Genomic DNA, 25,750 nt, shown 5'->3' with positions numbered 1-25,750 from the left:
AAGTCATTAACTGTAGAAAAACGACCACACCTCCTGTTGCTGGAGACAAAGACATGGGGGACTGAAGTTTGTGTGTGTGTATTTGGGGGGGGGGGGGGGTGAGGCTTGGTGGTTAGGCAGGTTTTTTGGGGGGGTCAGTGTATGGACAATAGCCTTGGCGCGCGACAACCTTTATTTGACTTGACAATCAGGGAAGAAGTGTTTTAGGCCAGCTAGACACACACACACACACACACACACACACACACACACACACACACACACACACACACATCACTGCTGCCATGTCCTGCTGTCACTGTGTCTGCTGTGGGCTCAGTTGTCCCCTCATTGTTTTAGTTCTCAAACCTTCTCATGACTTTCTATGTTGTCTGGATTCCAGTGCCAGGACTCAGACACGTGTCACCTATTGTATTTGCTGTTTAAAGATTCACACAGCAGTTGGACAGACACTATTTATTTAGTGGTGTGTGTGTGTGTGTGTGAGTGGATAGATGTAAGGAAGCAAGATGCCCTGTAGCCTGCAGGCACAAAAGTACATTTTTGTTATCATTGATGTTTTATTTATAGAAAATATTTTGAAATGTGTAATATGCATTTGCAATGGGTGACATTGTAATACAAAGTAACACAAAGTATGTGGCAGATTGCAATAAGTGTTTATTTACGCAGTTGGGACAATCATTTCTATTGGTGGTGTCTACTGAGATCTGGGAATGTGGCATCATCCTTACAACAAAGTACGACAAGGCAAGGACACAAACTTCTCTCCAAAATACCAAATTAAGGCCTTGAGGAACACCATAGAAAAACGTATGCTGTGATTTGGAATCAAAAACCTTTGACATTTGGAGATTTTTGCAAGAATTGTTCGACGACTGGATGGCGAGCGCTTCTGTTCTGCAAACTGCTCAGAAACGTCTTTATGGTCAATATACTTAGGGAATACATGAAAGCGCTCAGTCTGTTGTTTGTGGTTCTTAAGTTTCACGAGGCGTTGATCATCCGAGAGTTCACAACAGATCATTTTATACAGTCAAACCAAATCAAATCAAATTTATTTATATAGCCAAATATCACAACTTACACATTTGTCTCAGTGGGCTTTACAGACTGTACAGCATACGACACCCTCTGTCCTTAGACCCTCGCACCGCACTAGGAAAAACTTCCTAAAAGAAACCCTACAATTAAAAGGGGAACAATGGGAGAAACATCAGAGACTGAGGAGGGATCCCTCTCCCAGGACTGACAGACATGCAATAGATGTCGTGTGTACAGGATAAACAACATAGTTTTCCACGATTCCTGATCCTGACGTAAACTTTATCAGTGGCAACCTGCCACATGAGAGACACAGATGCCCCGGATGCTGACTTAGTAACATACATTTACATAAATGCATACAGATAGAGAGGGAGAAGAGGGGAGAGGAAGAGAGGGGAGGGAGGGGAGGAGAGAGGAAGAGAAGGAGGAGAGCAGGGAGGTATCCCCCGTCAGTCTAAGCCTATAGCAGCATAACTAGGGGCTGATCCAAGGCAAGCCTGAGCCAGCCCTAACTATAAACTTTATCAAAAGGGAAAGTCTTTAGCCTGCTCTTAAATGTGGAGAGGGTGTCTGCCTCCCGAACACAAACTGGAAGCTGGTTCCACTGTCACAGTCAGGTGAAGTTTCAAACAAAGGTCTCACTACAAATGAAATGGCTGCTATGGGGACTAACATCATCACATATGAATACAATTAGGTTCATTGGATCCACAAGAGTCTCATCTTTCCAGTCAGAAATATGCAGAAATATTCAAATACACCATTTTTAGAAAGGCTGAAAAAACCCATTTATACAGCATGAAATAAATGGCATTCTTTTTGCCCCAAACTGCATGGGATTAGCATAAAGTGTGCACGTCTGTAAAGGGGAGACTCGTGGGTATCCATAGAACCAACTTTATTCAGAGGTCCTGAGGTGGGAGGTCAAAGTGGCTCTGTGAATATGCCAATGCCACAGGCGCTGCACAGTTTTCAAGCTTCAAATCAAATCAAATCAAATCAAATGTATTTGTATAGCCCAATATCACAAATTATACATTTGTCTCAGTGTGCTTTACAGACTGTACAGGTTACGACACCCTCTGTCCTTAGACCCTCGCATCGCACAAGGAAAAACTTTCTAAAAGAAACCCCACAATTAAAGGGAGAAAAATGGAAGAAACCTCAGGGAGAGCAACTGAGGAGGGATCCCTCTCACAGGACGGACAGACGTGCAATAGATGTCATATGTACAGGATAAACAACATAGTACAAATACAGACAGAGAATGATGTTGAAAAAGAGAAAGTTTGGTGTCCAGCAGGACCAGGGCAGCAGGCGCAGCCGCGATTCCTGATCCTGACGTAAACTTTATCAGTGGCAACCTGCCACATGAGACACAGAAACTCCGGGGTATCATACCCCGGATGATGAGTTAGTAACATACATTTACATAAATGCATACAGATAGAGAGGGAAAAGAAGAGAGGGAGGGGAGGAGAGAGGAAGAGAAGGAAGAGAGCAGGGAGGGGGCCGATCCAGGGCAAACCTGAGCCAGCCCTAACTATAAGCTTTATCAAAAAGGAAAGTCTTTAGCCTACTCTTAAATGTGAAGAGTGTGTCTGCCTCCCGAACACAAACTGGAAGCTGCTTCCACTGGAGAGGAGCTTGATAGCTGAAGGTTCTGGCTCCCATTGTACTCTTAGAGACTCTAGGAACCACAAGTAACCCTGCAGTCTGGGAGCGCAATGCTCTAGTTGGTTTATAAGGTACCATGAGATCTTTAAGATATGCTGGAGCCTGACCGTTAATTGCTTTGTAAGTCAGGAGAAGGATTTTGAATTCTATTCTGTATTTTACCGGGAGCCAGTGCAGAGCAGCTAATACAAGAGTAATATGATCCCGTTTCCTTGTTCTTGTTAATACACGTGCTGCTGCATTTTGGATCAACTGAAGAGTCTTAAGCGACTTTTTGGGACAACCTGATAACAATGAGTTGCAGTAATCCAGCCTTGAAGTAACAAATGCATGGACTAGTTTTTCTGCATCATTTTGAGACAGGATGTGTCTTATTTTTGCAATGTTACGTAGCTGAAAGAAGGCAGTCCTTGAGATTTGTTTTATGTGGGAGTTAAACGACAGATCTTGATCAAAGATGACTCCAAGATTCCTTACAGTGGTGCTGGAGGCCAAATGAATGCCATCCAGAGCTTCTATGTCATTAGAAAATGCGTTTCGGAGGCGTTAAGGGCCAAGTATAATAACTTCAGTTTTGTCTGTGTTTAACATCAAGAAGTTGCTGGACATCCAAGTTTTTATGTCCTTAAGGCATGCTTGAAGTTTAGCCAATTGATTGGTTTCATCTGGTTTAATTGATAGATATAATTGGGTATCATCCGCATAGCAATGAAAGTTTATAGAGTGGTTCCTTTTAATATTGCCCAAAGGAAGCATATATAAGGTGAATAGAATCGGTCCAAGTACAGAACCCTGCAAAACTCCAAGACTGACTTTGGCTGTCATGGAGGATTTATCGTTAACACATACAAATTGAGATCGCTCAGATAAATATGACTTGAACCAGCTTAATGTGGTTCCTTTTATGCCAACACAATGTTCCAGTCTCTGTAGTAGAATGTCATGATCAACAGTGTCGAAAGCAGCACTGAGGTGTAACAAGACAAGATCAGAGACAAGTCCTTTGTCTGATGCCATGAGAAGGTCATTGGTAACTTTCACCAGTGCCATGATGAACTCTAAATCCAGATTGAAAAACCTCAAATAAACTATTATTATGTAAAAAATCACATAACTGTTTTGCAACTGCTTTATCAAGGATCTTAGCGAGAAAGGGTAGGTGAGATATCTGCCTATAGTTGCCTAAAACCTCTGGATCAAGACTAGGCTTTTTAAGAAGTGGTTTTATTACAGCTACTTTAAAGGATTTTGGTACGTAGCCAGATAATAGAGACAGGTTGATCATATTTAATGACGAGGTGTTAATTAAGGGTAAAACTTCTTTAAACAGTTTAGTTGGAATCGGGTCTAAAAGACAGGTTGATGGCTTAGACGATGAGATTGTTGAAGTTAGTTGGTTAAGGTTGATTGGAGTAAAACAGTCTAGATATATTTCAGGAGTTACTAATGTTTTTAAAATTCCGGAGGTTGAAGTTAAGTCATTACCAATTGAGGGCAGGAGGAGATTAATTTTGTCTCTAATAATTATAATTTTATCGTTAAAGAAGCTCATGAAGTCGTCACTACTGAGAGATATAGGAATAGAAGGCTCTGTAGAGCTGTGGCTCTCTGTCAGCCTGGCTACAGTGCTGAAAAGAAACCTGGGGTTGTTCTTATTTTCTTCTATTAAGGAAGAGTAATAAGCTGCTCTGGCATTACGGAGAGCCTTCTTATACCTTTTAAGATGATCTAACCAGACTAAACGAGATTCTTCCAATTTAGTGGAACGCCATTTACTTTCAAGATTTCTCGACTTTTGTTTTAGTTTGCGGATTTGTAAATTAAGCCATGGAGCTTTCTTTTTCTGTTTGGAGCGACAGAGTCGAGTGTTGTTCGCAGTGAGGCTGCAGTGCTATCAACAAGATGATTAATTTGGGAGGGACAAAAGTTAGCATTGAAGTCCTCCATTATATTGATATTGAATCCTGGTATTGAATTAAGTGCTGATGGAATCACTTCCTTAAATTTAGTCACAGCACTTTCAGAGAGGAGAGGAGAGAACTAAAACAAAATCCATTGCTAAATGTTTTACTTTAAAATTACACAGTATAATTATTTATTACTTGTTAATCATGTTAAAAAATGTCAGCTCAAAATTGTCTGCGAGCCATATCGCGTCATCGAAAGAGCCATAGGTTCCCGACCCCTGCCTTAGGTGTATATCCATGAAACAAAATGTGTTGTTCAATAAAATCATTGCACAAATAATATACTAATTAATACAAAATACTGCAAAGTATGGTATTATTATAAATAATACATTTATGTAGAAATGAAAGCAATAGCAACATCCATCCAAGAAGAATCAAGCCACCAGGTATGAAGCTGAAAGTCACACCTTTCTGTTAATTCGCATCAATTAGCATTCATTAGAATGTTTTGAATTATTCACTGATGTTAAAGTGTTTTACTCACCTACTACAGAATATTCAAATCATCTTACAAGGAGTAATGAGATAAGGTTCCGATAGAACTTTGATAAATGTAATGGATATGATGGCTTCTACATGCAGTCATTTTGCTGCAAGATCACTGACATACAATAATCTTTTACAAAAACGGACTAATATTCATTTAACAATTTCAACTTCCTGTAAATGATATCTCACAGTTTGAATCATATTGTGTACAGTTGCATATGTGTATCTGTAGTATGTTGCTCTTCTGATGGTTATTGTACGTATTTAGAGTCTCAGACAAAGTAAATAGATAAAATATTTAAAATAAAAGGAAATGCTCATTTGAAGGCTGTTTTCAGTGCTTAGAATTTTCCGCCTTACTTTGCGCCCACATTATGCACCGTTTAACTCGCGAAAGTGGATGTGATTTGTTTTGGATCCACTTTATGTGTATGTCTGTTTTTGTTATTGGGTTGGGTATGGGTGGATATTCAGCATCAATGTACCCATAGCAACGGTTGGTCAATTGCCGGTGTGTGTCTTGTTTACCTCCAGACAGCAAGACACTCTCTCTTCCTTCTGCAACAGCTGCTCCCTCTCCACTCCCTGTCCCTCACTCCTATCCCCTTTCACTGTCTGCCTTTTTCTCACTATTTGTATCTGGTCTTAATTTTGTATTTGACACAAAACAGATTCAAGCTGTGCAGGAACAGATTATTATGTGAAAAACAACTTACAGTATAAAGCAGCTGTGGACAACAGATAGCATAAGACACAATCGGCATTCCTTTTCATTTTATGCTGATTCAAACATATCTGCTGGTTGGAGCATGACACAATTTATTTAAATTGTAAGCATTACATATTTATTGCTGCACATTAGCTTCAGGTATTTAGTTTGCTCTTGTTGATATAATCACCAAACTGAAAGCAAAGTGACGTTGTGCGTTGTGGTTTTGAGACCTCCATTCTCAGCACAAAGCCTAAGACTTGGGTCTTCCACCAAATTTCCAACTGTGAGAGCTTTGCTTGCAGTAGTTATTGCACTGCCATGAAAAAGTAAAAGCCATATAAGTATTTTATACAAAGGTAAAAGCTTAATGCTTACACAGACAGTTGTGGCAGCCGCAGGTTTTGTGTTTCAGCAACATTCAGCACGGCAAATCCAGCTTTTATAACTGCTTGGTCGGTAAATAACCACCCATAAAGGAGGGACCTTTTTGACACCAGGAACCATGGTTCCTCTGGTCAAAACATAGGTAAAGTTCCTGAGTTTGTGTAATAGTTTCTTAGCTTTTGAAAAAAGTTACTGTAGTGGGAACAGTCTTTACCAGGGTGATGCCTCCCGAGAGTGGACAAATCCAGTGTTTCATACAAGGGATAAAAAACTGACAAAACAAAGAGCCAGCAACTGTGAAGCTAAAAGCAAATGAATCTTTTCTGTTCCTCAGAGGTTCAGAACATCAATCATATTTACTAATCTGTCCTTGCTAGCTTACTAGGACCCTCTAGCTGAAAATGTTTTGTTCTCTGTGGAGAACATTGTGTTACAGCCCTTTATATCTCTTAAAGCAGGGTTGCCCAAAAGGTTGATCGCGAGTGAGTCACGCACCGCCAGTGTTTCCCCTACCATTGTTCGTAGATAATTGGCGGACTTTCTGGGGAACTCCTGGTCTGATTAGGAGAGACGCCATCCATCCTACTTTGGAAGGAGCAGATCTCATATCTAGTAATATTTCTAAGTTTATTAGTGGACCTAATCCATGACAACCTGGAGTTGAAACCAGGAGGCAGAGTTGCAGTCTTACATACTTCTCTGTGCTTCCATCCGGGCAGTCACCCCCATAGTGACTGTTTTCCCCACGACCACTGAAATTAATAAAATCAATGGTAAATAGAAGAGGAGTTATACATAAAAACCTAATAAAAATGAACACCACCGCTGCAAAAGTGCAACTAAATAGAACAATTAAATGTGGACTCTTAAACATTAGATATTTCTCATCTAAAGCTGGACTAGTAAATTATTTAATATCAGATAATAAGATTTATTTATTTTGTCTCACTGAAACCTGGCTAAGACATGAAGAATATGTGAATCCACTCCGCCTGGTCATATTAATACTCACGTTCCTCAAGGCACAGGCCGAGGAGGTGGAGCTGCAGCCATATTCAACTCAAACCTATTAATCAATCCTAAACCTAAACTAAACTATAACTCTTTTAAAAGCCTAGTTCTTACGCTCAAACCCAACATGTACAACAATAAAGCCAATTTTATTAGTTATGGTGTACCGCCCCCCTGGTCCCTATTCTGAATTTCTATCTGAATTCTCAGAATCTTTATCAAGTTTAGTCCTTAAAACAAATAAAGTAATGATCGTAGGTGACTTTAATATTCATGTCGATATCGATAATGACAGCCTTAATAGTGTGTTTATCTCATTATTAGATTCAATTGGGTTCAGTCAGAATGTACATGTACCCTGGACCTTGTTCTGGCGTATGGTGTTGAAATACTCGACTCTGTTGCTCCTCTAAGAAAGAAAATAATAAAACAGAAAAAGCAAGCTCCGTGGCTTAATTTACAAATCCGCAAACTAAAACGAAAGTCGAAAATTCTTGGAAGGAAATAGCGTTCCACCAAGCTTGAAGAATCTCATTTAGTCTGGTTAGATAATCTTAAACATATAAGAAGGCTCTCCGTAATGCCAGAGCAGCTTATTACTCTTCTATAAGAACAACCCCAGGTTTCTTTGCAGCACTGTAGCCAGGCTGACAGAGAGCCACAGCTCTGCTGAGCCTTCTATTCCTATATCTCTCAGTAGTGACGACTTCATGAGATTTCTTTATGATAAAATTCTAATTATTGAGACAAAATTAATAACCTCCTGCCCTCAATCGGTAACAACTTAACTTTAACCTCCGGCTGTAACTCCTGAAATACATCTAGACTGTTTTACTCCAATTAACCAACTAACTTCAACAATCTCGTCGTCTAAGCCATCAACCTGTCTTTTAGAGCCGATTCCAACTAAGCTGTTTAGAAAGGTTTTACCCTTAATTAACACCTTGCTATTGAATATGATCAACCTGTCTCTATTATCTAGCTACATACCACACTCATTTAAAGTAGCTGTAATAAAACCACTTCTTAAAAAGCCCAGTCTTGATCCAGAGGTTTTAGCCAACTATAGGCCGATATCTAACCTTCCCTTTCTCTCTAAAATCCTTGAGAAAGCAGTTGCATCTTTTTTGTGTTATACATAATAATAATAATTTATTTGAGGTTTTCCAATCTGGATATAGAGTTCATCATAGCACAGAGACGGCACTGATGAAAGTTACCAATGACCTTCTATTGGGATGAGACAAAGTTGTCCCAAAAATTCTCTTAAGACTCTTCAGTTTATCCAAAATGCTGCGGCACGTGTATTGACAAGAACTAGGAAACAGGATCATATTACTCCCGTATTAGCTGCTCTGCACTGGCTCCCGGTAAAATCCAGAATATAATTCAAAATCCTTCTCTTGACCTACAATGCAATTAATGATCAGTCTCCATCTTATCTTAAAGATCTCATAGTACCTTATAACCTAACTAGAACATTGCGCTCCCAGAATGCAGGGTTACTTGTAGTTCCTAGAGCAGGGGTCGGGAACCTATGGCTCTTTCGATGACGCGATATGGCTCGCAGACAATTTTGAGCTGACATTTTTTAACATAATTAACAAGTAATAAACAATTATACTGTGTCATTTTAAAGTAAAACATTTAGCAGCAGATTTGTTTTTAGTTCTCCCCTCTCCTTTCCTCCATCTCTGACTGCACAGCGCACACACTTACACGTGTGTGTGTGTGTGTGTGTGTGTGTGTGTGTGTGTGTTTGTGTGTAGGGGGCGGAGCCCTGCCCTTCGCAAAACAGCAGAGGAGAAACTGCAAAGCAAGCAGTAGACCGGGGGTGTCAAACTCAATCACAGAGAGGGCCAACATTAAAACCTGGGACTACGTCGAGGGCCAAACATGGTCCACATTTATTGAACATGATACACATATTGGATAAAGTGCAAAAAGATATGGAACATGTTTAAGTCTACTGCAAACGGATTGCTGAGCAGTTCAATTTTAATTTCTGAGATGCAAAGTCAGCAAATGCGCTCAGTTGATCAGCAGAATGCGGTCGGGAACACAGCGGTGGAGATGTTTGTCAGTGTTTGGAAACACATAGTGACCAAAGTTTCCTTCTGCATCAGAGTCTCCCACAGGCGCAGCTTCGCATCACACATGTCCGTGATCACACGGCCCTGAAGCTGGAGGTTTAACAGTGAGATGCTTCGTTATGTCGCACAAAAAGGCCAGCTCACATCGCCACTTTCGTCCCAGAGATCTGTGGTGTCTTTCCCTTTGCTTTCCAAAAACTTTCATTTCATTCACACATTTAGATCCCGTTCAGTCAGTGAACGGGAGATAGATGGAGACGCAGTTGTACCTGCCGTAATAAGTTAAAACGCTATGCAAGTACCTAGCCAAATGGGAGGAGACCTTCCCTTATTTAATAAAAAGCAGAGTCGGGCAAACTCATGCTTTTTGTAAAGTGTACCATTCAGATTTTAGCATCGCACAGCAGTATTAAAAAACGTCCAAGCACAAGCATGCCCAAGAGGCACAAAAACATTTACTGCCAATGACTTCATTTGTGACAAGAACTGTTTCGGGGGCAGACCAAGTGACCAAAGCTGAGTGAAAGATGTCAATGCTTTGCGCCAAAGATAATGTAGCCTTCAGCTTCTGCGATCATTTCAGTCGCAGTGTCGCGGACAAGTTTCCCGACTCTGCCATCGCAAGGAAGTACTCGTCGGGGAAAACAAAAGCCACACAACTCATCAATCATCAAATAAATTGATGGAATTGATTGATTGATTCAGGAAACTCACAGACCAATTGCATGCGAGTTAAGCCATCTTATGTGATGCTACTCAGCCAATCAAATCTGTGCATTCCAGGCGGAAAACATTGCGACTCTGAATACAGACAGATGAGAGGTGAGAGGCGAGTGATGGAAAGCGATTAGACAAGTTAGCGATACAGGGAGCGAAGACGGAGAGAGGAGTGAGCCGCAGACAGGGAGAGAAACACAGACGGAGAGACGAGTGAGCCGTAGACAGGGAGAGAAACACAGATGGAAAGACGAGTGAGCCGCAGACAGGGAGAGAAAAATAACTACAGCCCGAGAAGAACATTATACATATCTGCAGTATTATATACATCTGTATAGTTCATGTTAAGTGACAATACATTTTGTCAAAATGTTTTTGAATTGAGTCAGTTGTTGATTACATGCATACGTTGATACAGCTACTCGGCTACTTCAATATATATCACACTAATTCATAACGCAAGTTAGACATTATGATGTTCCGGACCTTTGCTTGAGGAATTACTCTTTGAATTTTAGATGAATACCCCTGCTGTAAAGCCCACTGAGACAAATGTATAATTTGTGATATTGGGCTATATAAATTCATTTGATTTGATTTGACTTGATATTTGACAGGGAAAGCAGGGGGGCACTGTCTGTACAATAGTTGCAGTCCGTTCCTCATATTGTTTGGCTCATTCCCCAATCATTCATCCACGAGACAAAGCCTTTTTGATGGTATCCCACATACTGTATCTGTTTACCATGGATTAGGTCTGAACACACACACACACACACATATCCTGATGTGAAGTGCTGGAATTTTCTGTATTTGAGAGAAAAGGGTAATATAAAGTTGACATTCACACACACCCATACCCACCTAACAAAGAATGTGTGTGTATATATGCAGGTAGAGGACACACACACTCATACAACCAGAAGCTCCCTCCGAGTCTACTGTCTACACAGTCTAGTGACTCATGGGTGTTTTTCATCTTCATGACTTGTTTGACCCTCCAACCACTGGCTTCTGAGTCATAGAGCAGAGTGTTCTACTTTTAGTATGTGTTTGTGTGCTATTTTTGTTGTTATTTGATTGGAAAACCAAACTCTCCCAGTTCCCTTGGTGCAATCTACCCCCCTCATCCGGTTCAATAACCACAGGACATGACTAGACTCTCTGTGTGTGTGTGTGTGTGTGTGTGAGAGACGGGGGGGGTCAACGGCAGAGTTAATTAACGTATGCCCCCCGTGGCATATACTCTGAGTCCAGTTATTGTCTAGCTATGAAGTTGTCCTAATTTCTTATATCCTATCTCCTTTACTTACTCTGTTTCCACTTGCCTTAATTCCTCACGTCCTCAAATGATGCAGAAAAACTAGTCCATGCAATTGTTACCAGACTCTGGCCTGGTAACAATTCCCTTCAGCTATCAAGCTCCTCTCCTGTGGAACCAGCTCCCAGTTTGTGTTCGAGAGGCAGACACCCTCTCCACATTTAAGAGCAGGCTAAAGACTTTCAACTTTGAAAAAGCTTATAGTTAGGGCTGGCTCAGGCTTGCCTTGGACCAGTTATGCTGCTATATGCTTAGACTGCCGGGGGACTTACACCTCTCTCATCCTCTCCCTCTCTATCTCTATGCATTAAGTCCCTTAAATGCATGTTACTAACTCAGCATCCAGGGTTTCCGTGTCTCACCCACGTTGATATTTTTGGAGGCACCGGGAAGCTTTTTTGACATCCTGGATCCATCTTTTTTAAATACGATCACATCATGTTGCATTTTTATGTTATTTTTTCTTAACACACGTCATCTATTGCACGTTTGTCTGTCCTGGGAGAGGGATCCCTCCTCAGTTGTTCTCCTTGAGGTTTCTTCCATTTTTCCCTCTTTAATTGCGGAGTTTCTTTAAGGGAAAGAAAAACTTTCCTTGTGTGGTGCGAGGGTCTAAGGACAGAGGGTGACGTATTCTGTACAGTGTGTAAAGCCCACTGAGACAAATATGCAATTTGTGATATTGGGCTATATAAACACATTTGATTTGATCGTACTCACCACTCAGTATTAACCAACACAAGTTCCAGTGTGATAGAGTATAAACACATTTTTCTACAAAGCCTTTTTTCATATATGCAAAGCTAGGCAAACAGTTGATATAGTGTTATACGTCTCTAAATGCTGACTGTTAAACCGAGACAGCATTTGATGTTTTTGTTTCAAAGTTGTGTTCATTCTTTACATGTCATAGTTTAGGGCATTTCTATGCAGAATTTGCAGCCTTTTTTATTTGTTCAATAATTGAGATTGAACGTTAACTCATCATTAAGTTTGACAAAACAATCTAAGTTTAGCCTCAGCGTATCTCTGAGATTTTAACTGCATCACTCAGTCTTCATCAGTGTATAGAAGTCAATGCAGTCAAAGTCAAGTCTTCAGTCAGTTTTATGATTTATGTATGACTCCAGTTTTAGTCTCAAGTCTCTAGCTCTATAGCTAAAGGCCCTGTCACACATATCCGTATGACAGAAACGTATGCCGGCGCATACGTAATATCGGCAATGGGTTGATATAAATTAAGGGTAAGTTGTGATCGTTTGAAGGACGCAGACGACACGCCGAACACGCCAGACATACAGCCCTGTCACACAGTTCCGTATGGCAGAAACCTATGCCGGCATATATGAAAATTAGCTCAAAATTTGTCAGAGTTCAAATATGTCCAACCTTTCCACAGCCTAACAACCTAACCCATCTTATGAAGCAGACGTTGGGTACGTCCGGTAGTTTTGAACATGTTCAAAACATCAGTGTTCAACAACGCACCCCAGCGTAACACTGCCTGCTCTTAACGAATACTACTTATACCTTACCTTATATCAACGTAAACCAGCGTATTGCCGATATTTTGTATACGCCATATTTTTGTATACATTATGCATACCCATTTGTTGGGTATTCGTCTGATACATTTTGTATAAGTCAGTGATACTCTATCAATAGGTTAGACATGTGTATCTGTATGCGTTCACTTTTCCGATCCGATGAAAAGTTGGACGTATTTGGACTTTTGGAATTTTCATATACGCCAGCATACGTTTCTGCCATACGGATATGTGTGACAGGGCTTTTAGTTATCTTTGTAATTGTAATTTTAATTAAAGACCCTTAATCATAAAAATATTCCCATGTTATAGTTTTGTGATTTCATTTATATAATATATACGTAATAGATACATTGATCATTCATTGATGTTCATATATAAAAACTGTAGTCAAGATATGATTGTTCAATCATAACTGGTTATGATAACATGCTGCATAATATTTTAAGCCACTTTAAGCCTTTAGACAGTTAACACATTTCTAATGCTCTTTCCTTTGTATGCTGACCTCAGTCTTTATCATTTAAATTCTGTATAAATCAGAGTATACTACATTAAACAAGTGGAAGTTATTAAAGACGAGCATAACTCAAAGTAGTAGGTAGTAACCGCATGATTGATGAGGTCTGTGTGTGTGTGTGTGTGTGTGTGTGTGTGTGTGTGTGTGTGTGTGTGTGTGTGTGTGTTTGTGTGTGTGTGTGTTGAGCGTGAGGACGACTCAAGTGCACTTACTGTATCTTAATGTCAGTTTGCATGTCTGTTGCAGATCTGAGCAGAGGTCAACTGACTGGAGTCCATCTGGGCACGAGTTGATGTTGTCTATGCTTTTGTTTGTTTTTTTGTGTGTGTGTGTGTGTGTGTGTGATAGTCTTGGCACACGTCTTATGGAAAAAGCAGAGAGGAGGTTACGGTTATCCTATTGTTGTCAGGGCATATCTTTTAATTATATGCAAGGGTAATTTGCATGTCACAGCTAGCGGCGGAGAGCTGGGGGGATATTGATTGTATGGGGGTGTGGCTAGAGACAGAAGGGAGTTGAAAATGTTGGCCGATGTCAGGAGGTCAAGCCTAGACACATACATAAAACTGAAAATCTCTGTCTTTATGTGTCTCACCAGGCCTCAGGCCAGCTTAAACTGCAGGACGGGGGGGTTATTTAACAAGCCCTGAAGGCCCAAATCCTTCACCCAAACCCCCTCCCGCTGACCTTCTCTCTCTAGATTTCTTGCTCTTTCTGCGTTTTCTCTCCCTTTCAGAAAATTTGCAAATTATGAATTTGCTAATTAACAAATATTATTAAATTTTTCATAATTGTAGTTATTGTATTCAAAATACAAAAAAAACACAAACATATTACAAAGAATGTGTTTGTACTTTACTTACTTTGTGTCATTACTACTGACAGGGAATATTGGGTATGATATGATAGTTATTTATGGCCATTTTATCAATAAATATTATAATATCTCCAAATGCACAGCTTGTGAACGCCTGGTGTTACTCTTAGAAAAAGTCTAATAAGTTAAGTTTTTGTGCCTTTGTTCTGACATTTTAACCTGAACTTGGTAATACTTGATGTTATGTTCCTATAGTGTTTTCCAGCTCACCACTACCAGCTATACCCATCTTCAGGCATCTTTTTCAACAAAAGAATTCAGGCGAAGTGTATTTTCTTCAAATTCAGTATATTCAGACAACTATGACTCAGTGCCAGGAGCACTTGGAGTGATTATTCACTATTTGGAAAGAACAATAAGAGAGTTATCTTTTGATAACTTTTGATGAGACCAAAATCATGCATCTGGTGCAAATGGTTGAAGAGCAGTTTATAATTTACTTTGGGTATGTCGTTTGTAGGTATTTTCGGGTAAATTCCCCCACACTGTAAGAGGTTAAAGACAAGTTTTTTATTTTGACTGTGCTTGATTGACATCTCCCTTATTCACCTGTTTGTGCAGGACAGCTTACTGCTTTATGATCCTTATTATGGATGGCATTTGGTGACCTCACATAATTCCCAGTCTCTACCCAATTTCCACCCTGTCATACATCCTACATCTTTGTGTAATAAATCACATGCTACAAAGGTCCACTGCTGGATTCAAGCGGGGGATGTTGCGGTTTAAGTGGTGCATACAGTATCAGTCTCAAGGCCAACGTGACATCTCTACTTTTTCTTGATCAACTGCTGGATGCAGTGACTTCACGCAACATCTTAAAGGTCCTGTCCTCATATTGGGGTTGCTAGGTAGATGTTAATATTCCCGTCTGACTTTGGGTAAAACGCCAAGTAAGGGTATACACCAACATCTTGTGTGTTCCTTTACATGGTATGTAGTGTTTAAAAGGGAAGTGTTAACTTATATATATATATAACAGTATATATCTATGTATTTTGGCTTGGTTTTACGCACACACACGCACACTCCATGAGAAAACTCAGATAGCCTCAAGCTAAGAGGGGCTTACTTGCCTGCAATGCATGCATGGACAACTATGTGTGTTTTGTGTGTGTGCATGCGTGCTCTGCATTCATGCATGATCAGCCCTGTTTTTTCTTCTGTGACCTGCGTGTGTTTTGTGTGTGAATAAGCTCATGCATGGCTGACGTGTTTGAGCTTTTATCGGTTACATGAACATGTAGAGAGAGTGTGGGAGGAACGGAATTCTTTTTATTTCATCAGACAGACCCACTGAGATCTGTGTCTTTAATACTGAAAACCAAAGACAATACAAATGATTGCTCACTTACAGTATGTCCACAACAAGGGAAGAATGCTCTGAAATAATTTGTAAGAGCTTGTATTGTCATGGCTACAAAAAGATTGCCAAGGCCAAGCTATATTAGGTGCACACCAATTCTGTTTTTAGCAATAAAACATTCTTTGGAATGTCAAGTCTTGAAATTGATTATTTCCTTTTTAAAACCCCATTTATACATCCATCCATTGTCTACCGCTTATCCGGGGTGGGTCGCGGGGCAGCAGCTCCGGTCGCGGGGCAGCAGCTCCGGTCGCGGGGCAGCAGCTCCGGTAGGGAACCCCAGACTTCCATATTCTGGGCCAAATCCGCCAGCTCCGACTGGGGGATCCGGAGGAGTTCCCCCAGGCTGCTCTGATTCTTCGGCCAATCTCTCGCTCCATCGTCCCCTTTCTCGCGAAAAAGACTCCGAGGTACTTGAACTGCTTGATTAGGGTAAGGACTCATTGCTTACTGGAGTAGGCAATCCACCTGTTTCCTGCTGAGAGCCATGGCCTCAGATATCAAAGTGCTGACCCTCATCCCAACGGTTTCACACTCGACTGCGAACCGATCCAGTGATTACTGAAGGTCACAGACCGATTATGCCATTAGGACCACATCATCTGCAAAGAGCAGCGATGAGATCCTCAGGCCACTGAACTGCAACCCCTCGCCTCCGCGACTATGCCTCGATGTCCTTGAATATCACAAACAGGATTGGTCATAAAACACCTACAGCGGGGGTTCTCACCGGGGGCGTTCAGAGGACGTCGGGGGGCGCTGGAGGCAATATTTTAGAAAGGGGGGCGTTCACGGGTCTTTGGTACGGCCCACGAGGTAATTCATAAACACACGCAAAAAATCTACTCCAAAAAAATAAATCCAAATCTAGTCAGACATAGAATATAACCCAGCAACAGACTGTTTTTCCTGGCCAAGGTCAGGGTTCTTGAACACAACACGAGCGGAACGTGTCATCACGTGACGTCACGGCATGTCAAAAACTTCAATATTAAACGAGACGGTCATTGACATCAGCGAACGCAGCATGGCGAGTGTAACAAAGAGAAAGGTGGATGCGGAATGTTCCAGGAGAAAGTGACGAACGATTATTTCTTTGTGGAAGTAAAAGGCCAGTGTTTGTGCGGACGCACTTGCAGTCATGAAAAAGGCTCTCGAGCTGCATTACAGCACGAAACATGCCAAACTGTACGAGCTGAAAGGACGAGTCAAGTGCGTTTGAATAAAGTTAACATTGTGTATTTTTAGACTTATTTTTATTTTGCTGACCGATAAAGTGCTGCTTGAAAAACAAAAACAAGTGCCGCCACTAATCAAAAGCATTAATGTTATTCCAAAAATACACCATGAATAAAATTAATCTGAATTAATGTTAAAACACTAACGCTCTGGTCGGGACTTGGACCAGCAGCAGACGAGCTACATTCTGGCTCAGACTTGTTGCTTTGTGCTCGTTTATTGTTGGATCACTTAAGAGTGTAAATTGTTTCACATTTCTGAGGCTGCTGTGTTTAACACCGGTTACAGTTTGAATGTCTGACCCGTCTCTGATTGGCTACAGTCTATGGCACAGATTAAAGTTTGAATCTTCTTAACGTTGCATTTGTTTAACACTCCTTAATAAAATGTCTTTGTTTGCTCCCTGGGTACATGGTGTATCAGGGCAATTGAAGGTAAAAACATTTGTTTAATAATATAATATTTATTATTATTTTGAAATGTTATTATGTAACTTCAATCTCAGAGAATTTGAGTTTTTATAATAACATAATCTAGCAGCCTAATAATAAGAAAAATATTATAAGAATTGAAATACTAAATTAATATAATCAATATGTAATATAAATTATAATTACTAAGAATAATAATTAGAATAATACAAACAGCATAATAATCAACATTAGAATTCAGAGGAGACAAACAGGAAGCCTACATTTTATTTGATAGGGGGGGATTTTATTTGATGGGGGGGGGGGGGGGTGATAAGGGACCTGGATAATGGATAGGGGGGCGCTGGCCCAAAAATGGTTGAGAACCACTGACCTACAGGAAACAAGTCCAATTTTCTGCCGAGTATCCGGACACAACTCTCGCTTTGGGCGTACAGGGATCGGATGGCCCTCAAAAGTGACCCCCCAAACCACAGCACCTCCCACAGTATCACCCGGGGGACCCGGTCATACGCCTTCTCCAGATCCTCAAAACACATGTAGTAGTAATGTAGTTTGGCGTAATCCAAGGCCCCCTCCAGGATTATAGCGAAAGTGAAGAGTTGGTCCGTTATTCCACGGCAAGGACGGAATTGTTCCTCTTTAATCCGTGTCACGATCTGTTTGTACTCTGTTTCCTATTTTATTTAGTAAGGTTCACTCCCCTTGTGTCGTGTCTAGTTGTACTGTGTGTTTTCCCTCCCTGTGATTGTTGATTTGTTCCTCCTGTGTCCGTTCACCCTGCCCTTGTGTTTTTGCCTTTCACCCCCAGCTGGGGTAAAAACAAAAGGGCAACACAATGAGACACAGATGTGTCCCCTCATTAGTTTCTGTGTGTATATATCCCTGTCTGTCTCATTGTTCCTTGTTGGTTTGTCAGTGATGTTACCGGGTGTCTTCCTCGTGTCTACACCGTGTCTACCTCTGGTTGGTTTTGCTTTCAGTTTTATTTGTTACTTTGTATTTTCACTAGCTTTCTTAAAATAAAGCTCTCTTTTGGTAAAGATCATCATCTGCCTACTGCATTTGGGCCACTCCGCCGCCTCCAGGCCGGCCACTCCGCCGGCCTCCAGACCGGCTTTCTGAGCGGTTCCGCCTGCCTCCAGCCCGGCCACTCCACCGGCCTCCAGTCAGGCTTCCTGAGCGGCTCCGCCCGCCTCTAGTCCGGCCACTCCGCTGGGCCTCCAGTCTGGCCTTCTGAGCGGCTCCGCCGGCCTCCAGTCCGGCCACTCCGCCAGCCTCCAGTCCGGCTTTCTGAGCAGCTCTGCCTGCCTCCAGCCCGGCCACCCCGCCGGCCTCCAGTCAGGCTTCCTGAGCGGCTCTGCCCGTCTCCAGTCCGGCCACTCCGCTGGGCCTCCAGTCTGGCCTTCTGAGCGGCTCCGCCGGCCTCCAGTCCAGCCTCTCCGCCGGCCTCCAGTATGGCCTCCCCGCCCGCCTCCAGACCTCGAGACCATAGCTCTTCACCACAGCTTCAGCAATGGAGGCTTTGAACATCACCCACTCAGGTTCAATGCCCCCAACCTCCACAGGGATGCCTGAAAAGCCCCGCCGGTTTGAGGTTAAGATCTCCCTGACAGGGGCTTCATCCAGACGTTCCCAGTTCACTCGCACTACCCGTTTGGGCTTACCAGGTCTGCCCAGAGTCCCCCCCCCACTCTTGATCCAACTCACTACCAGATGGTGATCAGTTGACAGCTCCGCCCCTCTCTTCACCCGACTGTCCAAAACATGCGGCCTCAGATCAGATGATACGATCACAAAATCGATCATTGACTTTTGGCCTAGGGTGCTCTGGTACCACGTACACTTATGATGGTGTTTGTTATGGCCAGCACATGACTAGCAAAGAAGTCCAACAACAAACGACCGTTCAGGTAGGCCATTCCTCCCAATCACGCATCTCCAGGTGTCTCCATCATTACCCACATATGTACACAAACCTCTCCACCACGATGATGTGATGGTTCCCGGAGAGGTACCATTTACAATGGAGTTAAACAGAAAAGCCTCAAGATCATCTTCTTGTGTTTGTGAAACTGTGTGTTGTGGTATCTTTAATTGATAAATTATTACTAATGACATTTTTGTTAACCTCTTAACGTCAAGTGATAGTTTTGCATTTTCAGAGAGGTTGTATCTTGCCCTATGTTGTTTACAGTCCGCCATGATGGAGTTGTTACCAATGCCACATACTCAGAGAAAGCTTAGTCTCATCTATTTAGTGAGCAAAACGGTTTTGAGATCAAAATCACAACAGCAAGTACAGTAGGCATCTCACACAAGCTAGCAAACTCACAATCAAACCCATAACTTTGAGCCAACTCACCTATGAAGTCACATCAAAATCCGTTAATCAGTAATAATCCAAAAAAACACTTCCTGTGTCATTGCAGAGGTCCTATAGATCGTTTACAGTAAAAAATATATCCATCTTGAACATCGTCACATTGATAAAAGCCCATGAACAGCTGTTGCAATCTTTGAAATCAGCTGACCGATGTGTTTATTTTTGTGATGATACTCGGTAAAAACGGCATGTATCAAGTTATTAGCGCTATTTTGATGCTTGCTAACCGGATGCCGAACTCTGATCTTTCGATTTACACTTAATTTGAGCCAATAGGAGCTTCCATGCCTTATCGACAACCTTCAATAGCCAATGAGTGTCAACTTGATAAGGAAATGCCAGCCCTCTTATTTTGTTTACAGACTGGAGCCAGCAGCAGCACAGTCTCCCATTGACTGGCGTGTAACCAATGAATTGCTGAAGCTTTAGACATGTGACAACCATGGTTTTACGTTTACAAATGTTATTATGTTTTCATAATTGTATTTATTAATTACAAAATACAAAATAAACACAAAAATATTACAAACAAGAAAATGTATATTTCACTTTGTGTCATTACTACTGACAGGGAATATTGGGTATATTACAGTTATTTATAGTAAAGGCCAATAGTTATTAATGTCCTTTTTATCAATAAATATTATAATATCTCCAAATGCACAGCTTGCGAACGCCTGGTGTTACTCTTACCTGTCTAATATGTTAAGTTGTTGTCCCTTTCATCTGAAATTTGAACCTGAACTTGGTAATACTTGATGCTATGTTCCTATTGTGTTTTCCAGCTCTTAACTACCAACTATACCCATCTTCAGGCATCACATTTTGTATATTCAGACCACTATTACTCAGTGCCAGAAGCACTTGGAGTGATTATTCTATTCTATACAATAAGAGAGTTATCTTTTGAATGACACCAAAATCATGCAGCTGGTGCAAATGGTTGAGGAGCAGCTTTCAATTTGCTTTGGGTATGTCGTTTGTAGGTATTTTCGGGTAAATTCCTCTACCCCTTAAGAGGTTAATTGACAAAATAACCATCTTAATGTACCTACCTCTTATTTTGCTGTGATTTTGCCTGTAGCTTGTTCAAGAAAAGCTTAAATACTTGCTATACTACATATTATACTACACCTACACTAAACATTTTGTATTACCAGGAAATGATGTGGTGCAGCAGCACATAGAAATAGTTCCAACTATTTTACATGTGGACATGTTAGAAATCACATGTAAAACTAAGCTTCAGTTTTTTCTTTTTAATAAATTTGCAAAAGAAAAATCAAAAAACTTTTTTTCAGTTTGTCATTATGGGGTATTGAGTGTAGATTTATGAGGGATATATAAATATTTTGATGCATAAGGTTACATATTACTTTGCATAAAAGTAAGGGGGTCTGAATACTTTCTGAATTAACTGTCTGTTGGCTCTGATTGGTCGATTGTTTTCCTGTTGAAACCTGTTGCTGAATCATTTTTGTGCTTTTATGTTGTCTTGGTTAAGGTCACTAAAGGACATTTTAGTCATGGTTTTCTTTAGTTTACCATTAGAAATGCTGGTTGAGTCAAACAAGTGACTACATATTTCCGCTGAAATGTAGAAGAATAATGCCTCTGTAATCTCACACAGACAGAACAGTGGGTTGTGCAAAGGTTGCCCTCAGTATTTGACTTGCATCTGTGTGTGGGACAGTTGCGCATAGCGTGTAATGTGTGAGTGTGTTTGACAGCAGTGGAGCATGGGTGTGTGTGTGTGTGTGTGTGTGTGTGTGTGTGTGTGTGTGTGTGTGTGTGTGTGTGAGGCTCATTAATAATTCATGAGGTAGGAGGGGTGAAGGAGAGGGGGCGGTGACAGATGGAGAATCTGTGTGTGTGTGAGAGAGTGTACGGACGGAGAAACAGCGAGAGCAAAGAGAGACGGAGAAAGGGATAGAGATAGTGAGGAAGAAGAGAATAGATAGGGTGAAAGAGATGGATACAGTTTAGAGTTTTATTTTCCTCTATCTTTACAGTTGTTACATCTACTGTCTTTGTGTCTCTGTTGTGGATTCGACTGACATACGCTCAGTCTTTGTGTTTGCTGTTCTCTCTTTGGCTTCTTGGATGCTGAAGGATTGATGGCGATGGAGATACAAAGCAGTCACCCAGCACTGCTGTACACCTGGACGCAAGAGCTGCACTGACAGAGGTATTGATGTGTATCTGTATTCTGAGTATGTGTGTGTTAGTGAAAGGGAGAATAAACCATCCTTCAGTTTTCCACTTTTATTTTCTGTTCAGAGGTTCAGAGTTTAGCCAGCTTTTAAGCAAAAACTATAATGTCTAATTTACAGTAAACAGGGTTTTTACCTAGCATTGAGATAAATACAGCAGTTGTTAACTCTATGAGAGAAAAAACAACTTAGTGAAAATATGCCAGATTTATGTTATTGTTCTTTTGGCTCACAAAGACACTCATTTGTTGAGATATTACAAAGACAGCAGTGTACTGTCCAAGTGGATCAAACAGAATACAGTGTACTGTACTTGAGACAGAAACCTGCACAATCTTTTTAAACATGTAAATCAGGCTGGTAGTGTTCTGTGAGTGTGAGTGCATGCAGTTGTGAAAGTTAAATTCATACTTAAATTAGTTATCCTCCTGCATAGCATGTGCTTTACTACAGTTAATGTTTTTGTGGATGGTAGAGTATGTGTACTGTCGCTACCAATTATTTCACACCTTCACCATTTGAAATGTTTCGTTGGAATTTAAACAAAAATATTTCATCTACTACATACATCATCTTATTTGTACCTTGTTGTTTATAAAATGTTTCTATTGGTTGTTTCAGTGTTTATTCAGGCTGAAGGAAGATAAATGCAATGTGGTTTCAGCTGTCTGTAGTGCCAGGATACACATATACACACACACACACACACACACACACACACACACACACACACACACGCACACACACACACACACACACACACACACACACACACACACACACACACACACTGATTAGTCTGCCACAATTGATTGGAAAAATACGGATTATGTCTTGTGTAATTTTTTCTTCTTTGGCTACAATACTCTTAAAGCTGCTGCCTGTCTGCATTTCTAAATTTCTAGATTTTAGATGTACATTAACAGCAGAATGAGCTTCAGTTCCTGCATAACAAGTATCACACAAGATATGATGTGATGTGGCCACCGTCGGCCATACTGGAGGTTCCTCGTGTTTATTAACACTGATAATAATCTCAAACCACTTATTGGCTGTCTCATAATAGCTGACTCCTAATGTTAACAGAAAAGTATTGCATTAGTTGACAATAATTATTTATTTATTTGATATTGTCCTTTTTGCAAGCTAGCGTTTTGATCCAGTGCGTGTGTGTGTGTGTGTGTGTGTCTATATGTGTATGTACAGTATAAACGTGTGTTGTATCCATTTCTTTCAGCTAATTTTGACCCAACTGGCCGCTTTGCACTGTATGCTAAACTCCAGTCTGTTGCCTGGCACATGTCTTCATTTGACTTATTGTGGTCTGGCAATGCACAATAGACATGTCATGAATGAATTAGCTTGGGACTGACACCATTTCTAGTATACTGTATAACAACATGTAGAACAACTGTCTTTTTTGTTTAGACATTGTTTGAACACTGACTCGGATAGGCTTAGTCAGTTCTCAGAAAATGTTACTCTACAAACATATAAACTCGTAAAGTTGTAGTCTTGCTTTGCAAAATTCAGCCTTCTCATTGTCTATATTGAATAGCATTTATTATATGATATACTACATTATATTTTACACAACAAACATTGTATCACGTAAAGTTTAGATTTTCCTGCTAATTGTATTTATACATATTGTTCAAGTAGAAGAACTTGCTATCAAATGATTAGATTACACTTCATGGTCCATCAGTTCCTCTGCTTGACATCCAGTAGAAGGCAGGTGCAGGTACACACACACACACACACACACACACACAAAAACACACACACTCCTCCCTTTGTTTGGGATTATTGTGAAGAGGAGGTTAATGCTCCCAGAAAACAGAAAGAAAAAGAGAGAGAGACCCTAATGGACAACGACGGGCCTTTCACTGCAAATATCTGGCCGAGAGGTTTCATAGTAACCATCCCCCCCTCCTCTCTCTCTGTCTGTCTCTCTCCTTTCCCTCTCACGATAGCCAAAGGGAAACGATCAGAACAAATTGTCACTCTATGATCTACCCACATTACATACTGTTTTTCTAAAAAGAACAATGCACAAGGCCATGTGTCTGATGCCAATCATGTTGTTGTTTGGAAGCAGAGAAACGGATGCGAATTTGCCGAATTAGCCCTAACTAGCTTTATCAAAAAGGAAAGTCTTTAGCCTGCTCTTAAATGTGGAGAGGGTGTCTGCCTCCTGAACACAAACTGGAAGCTGGTCCCATAGGAGAGGAGCTTGATAGCTGAAGGCTCTGGCTCCCATTCTAGTTTTAGAGACTCTAGGAACTACAAATAACCCTACATTCTCAGAGCGCAATGCTGCAAAATGTTTTTTCAATCGGAAAAACCCAGATTAAATCCGAAAACACCTTTTTGTATGAACATGCTCCTACTCAAAGATGGTGTCAGTTCCATACATACGTGTATACACAAGGGCCCCTCACTCTTTTAGATATTCAGCGCAACACAAGCACATATTTTTACTCATAAAATCACTCTCATGGATCACCTACAGTATGTCATATACCCATCGAAACCTAATTTATTCACAACTTTATGCTGATATTTCCCATCTATTCATCCATCCATCCATCAATCCATTGTCCACCGCTTAACCGGGGTCTGGTCGCGGGGAGAGCAGCTCCAGTAGGGAATCTCAAACTTCCCTTTTCCGGGCCTTTCCCTTTCATGGCTTACTTTATAGTGATTTATGTGAAGATATGTAAGGAAAATGCTAATAAATTGCCTTTCAATTCAATATTCTATGTATATATTGGTAGTTTTTTGATTGATGTGATCTTATCTTTAAGTTATAGAGCTATATTAATAAATCATTTTTGTCTCACGTTGAACTTCACAGCCGCACACAATTTGGTCACATTATGAGATCCAAATGCAATCCAAACTTGTTACTGCGATATACAGGAATATAGAGTTCATTTTTAGCAAACAAAACAAAAATATTCAGTTATTTTCAACTATGTCCATTGCCAAGTTATTTTGTTATATAGAACATATACCTGGAATATAACTTAACAAATTTGAAAATCCTTGATTATCTTTCTTGACTGTATTACATAAGCTCTTTGCTTTTTATGTTTGTTTCCATTATCACTTCACTGTTGTATCATCTGGCTCCAGTATTATCCGATCTTAAGGCCACATGATGTGATGTCAGCAGTTTATTAGGGAGTAGGATGGACCTATTGCAAAATGCAGTTTATCATTTAAATTAACCTAATATTCCATTACAAAGAGGTCATGAACAATTTTTATTTAGTTTGCTACACAAATACTGAAAATCATTATATTATTCCAATTCTCTTTTGGTTGAAAGAACTAAAAGATGTTAAATAAAGGTCAAGACCCAGGCTTGCCTGATTCCAGGTGGGAATACAGATGTTGTGCCCATGAACCATGTACTTACCCTATATTACTACACAGGGTCTATCTATCTGTGTGTGTGTGCTTGTGCGTGTGCGTGTGCGTGTGTGTGTTGTGTGTGCGCTTGGGACAAGGCCCGGGGACAGCTCTGTCTGTTACACTATGACACACTATCAAAGATTTACAATGAAACACTCTGGAACGAGACGTGGTAACCTACAAGATACACTGTGGCACTGACACACAGGCCTGTGTGCTGTCTCACAACAACATTGTAGCTCACTGCTTTTAGTTCACCAGATTTTTCTTATTTTCTTTCTTCTCTTTTATTATTTGCAATAGAAAAAGTCTGTCAACACACAGCAC

General features: G+C 40.7%; 1 protein-coding gene across 20 annotated transcripts in view; it reads left to right on the top strand.

Annotated features, from left to right (window-relative positions):
- The window catches only part of nfasca (neurofascin homolog (chicken) a), a 159,103-nt gene that overhangs the window by 43,418 nt on the left and 89,935 nt on the right, over nucleotides 1-25,750 (top strand). For 18 of the 20 annotated variants that reach the window (XM_029427534.1, XM_029427532.1, XM_029427552.1 and 15 more), the window contains exon 1: nucleotides 21,691-21,975. The exons of the other annotated variants lie outside the window; for them this stretch is intronic. The gene's annotated coding sequence lies outside the window, so the exon portion shown is untranslated. Of the gene's footprint in view, nucleotides 1-21,690; nucleotides 21,976-25,750 lie in introns of those variants that run through there. 20 annotated transcript variants of the gene reach the window in all.

This window comes from Cottoperca gobio, unplaced genomic scaffold, assembly GCF_900634415.1.
Source record: "Cottoperca gobio unplaced genomic scaffold, fCotGob3.1 fCotGob3_332arrow_ctg1, whole genome shotgun sequence".
NCBI lineage: Eukaryota > Metazoa > Chordata > Actinopteri > Perciformes > Bovichtidae > Cottoperca > Cottoperca gobio.
This window is presented reverse-complemented; position numbering and strand designations above follow the sequence as displayed.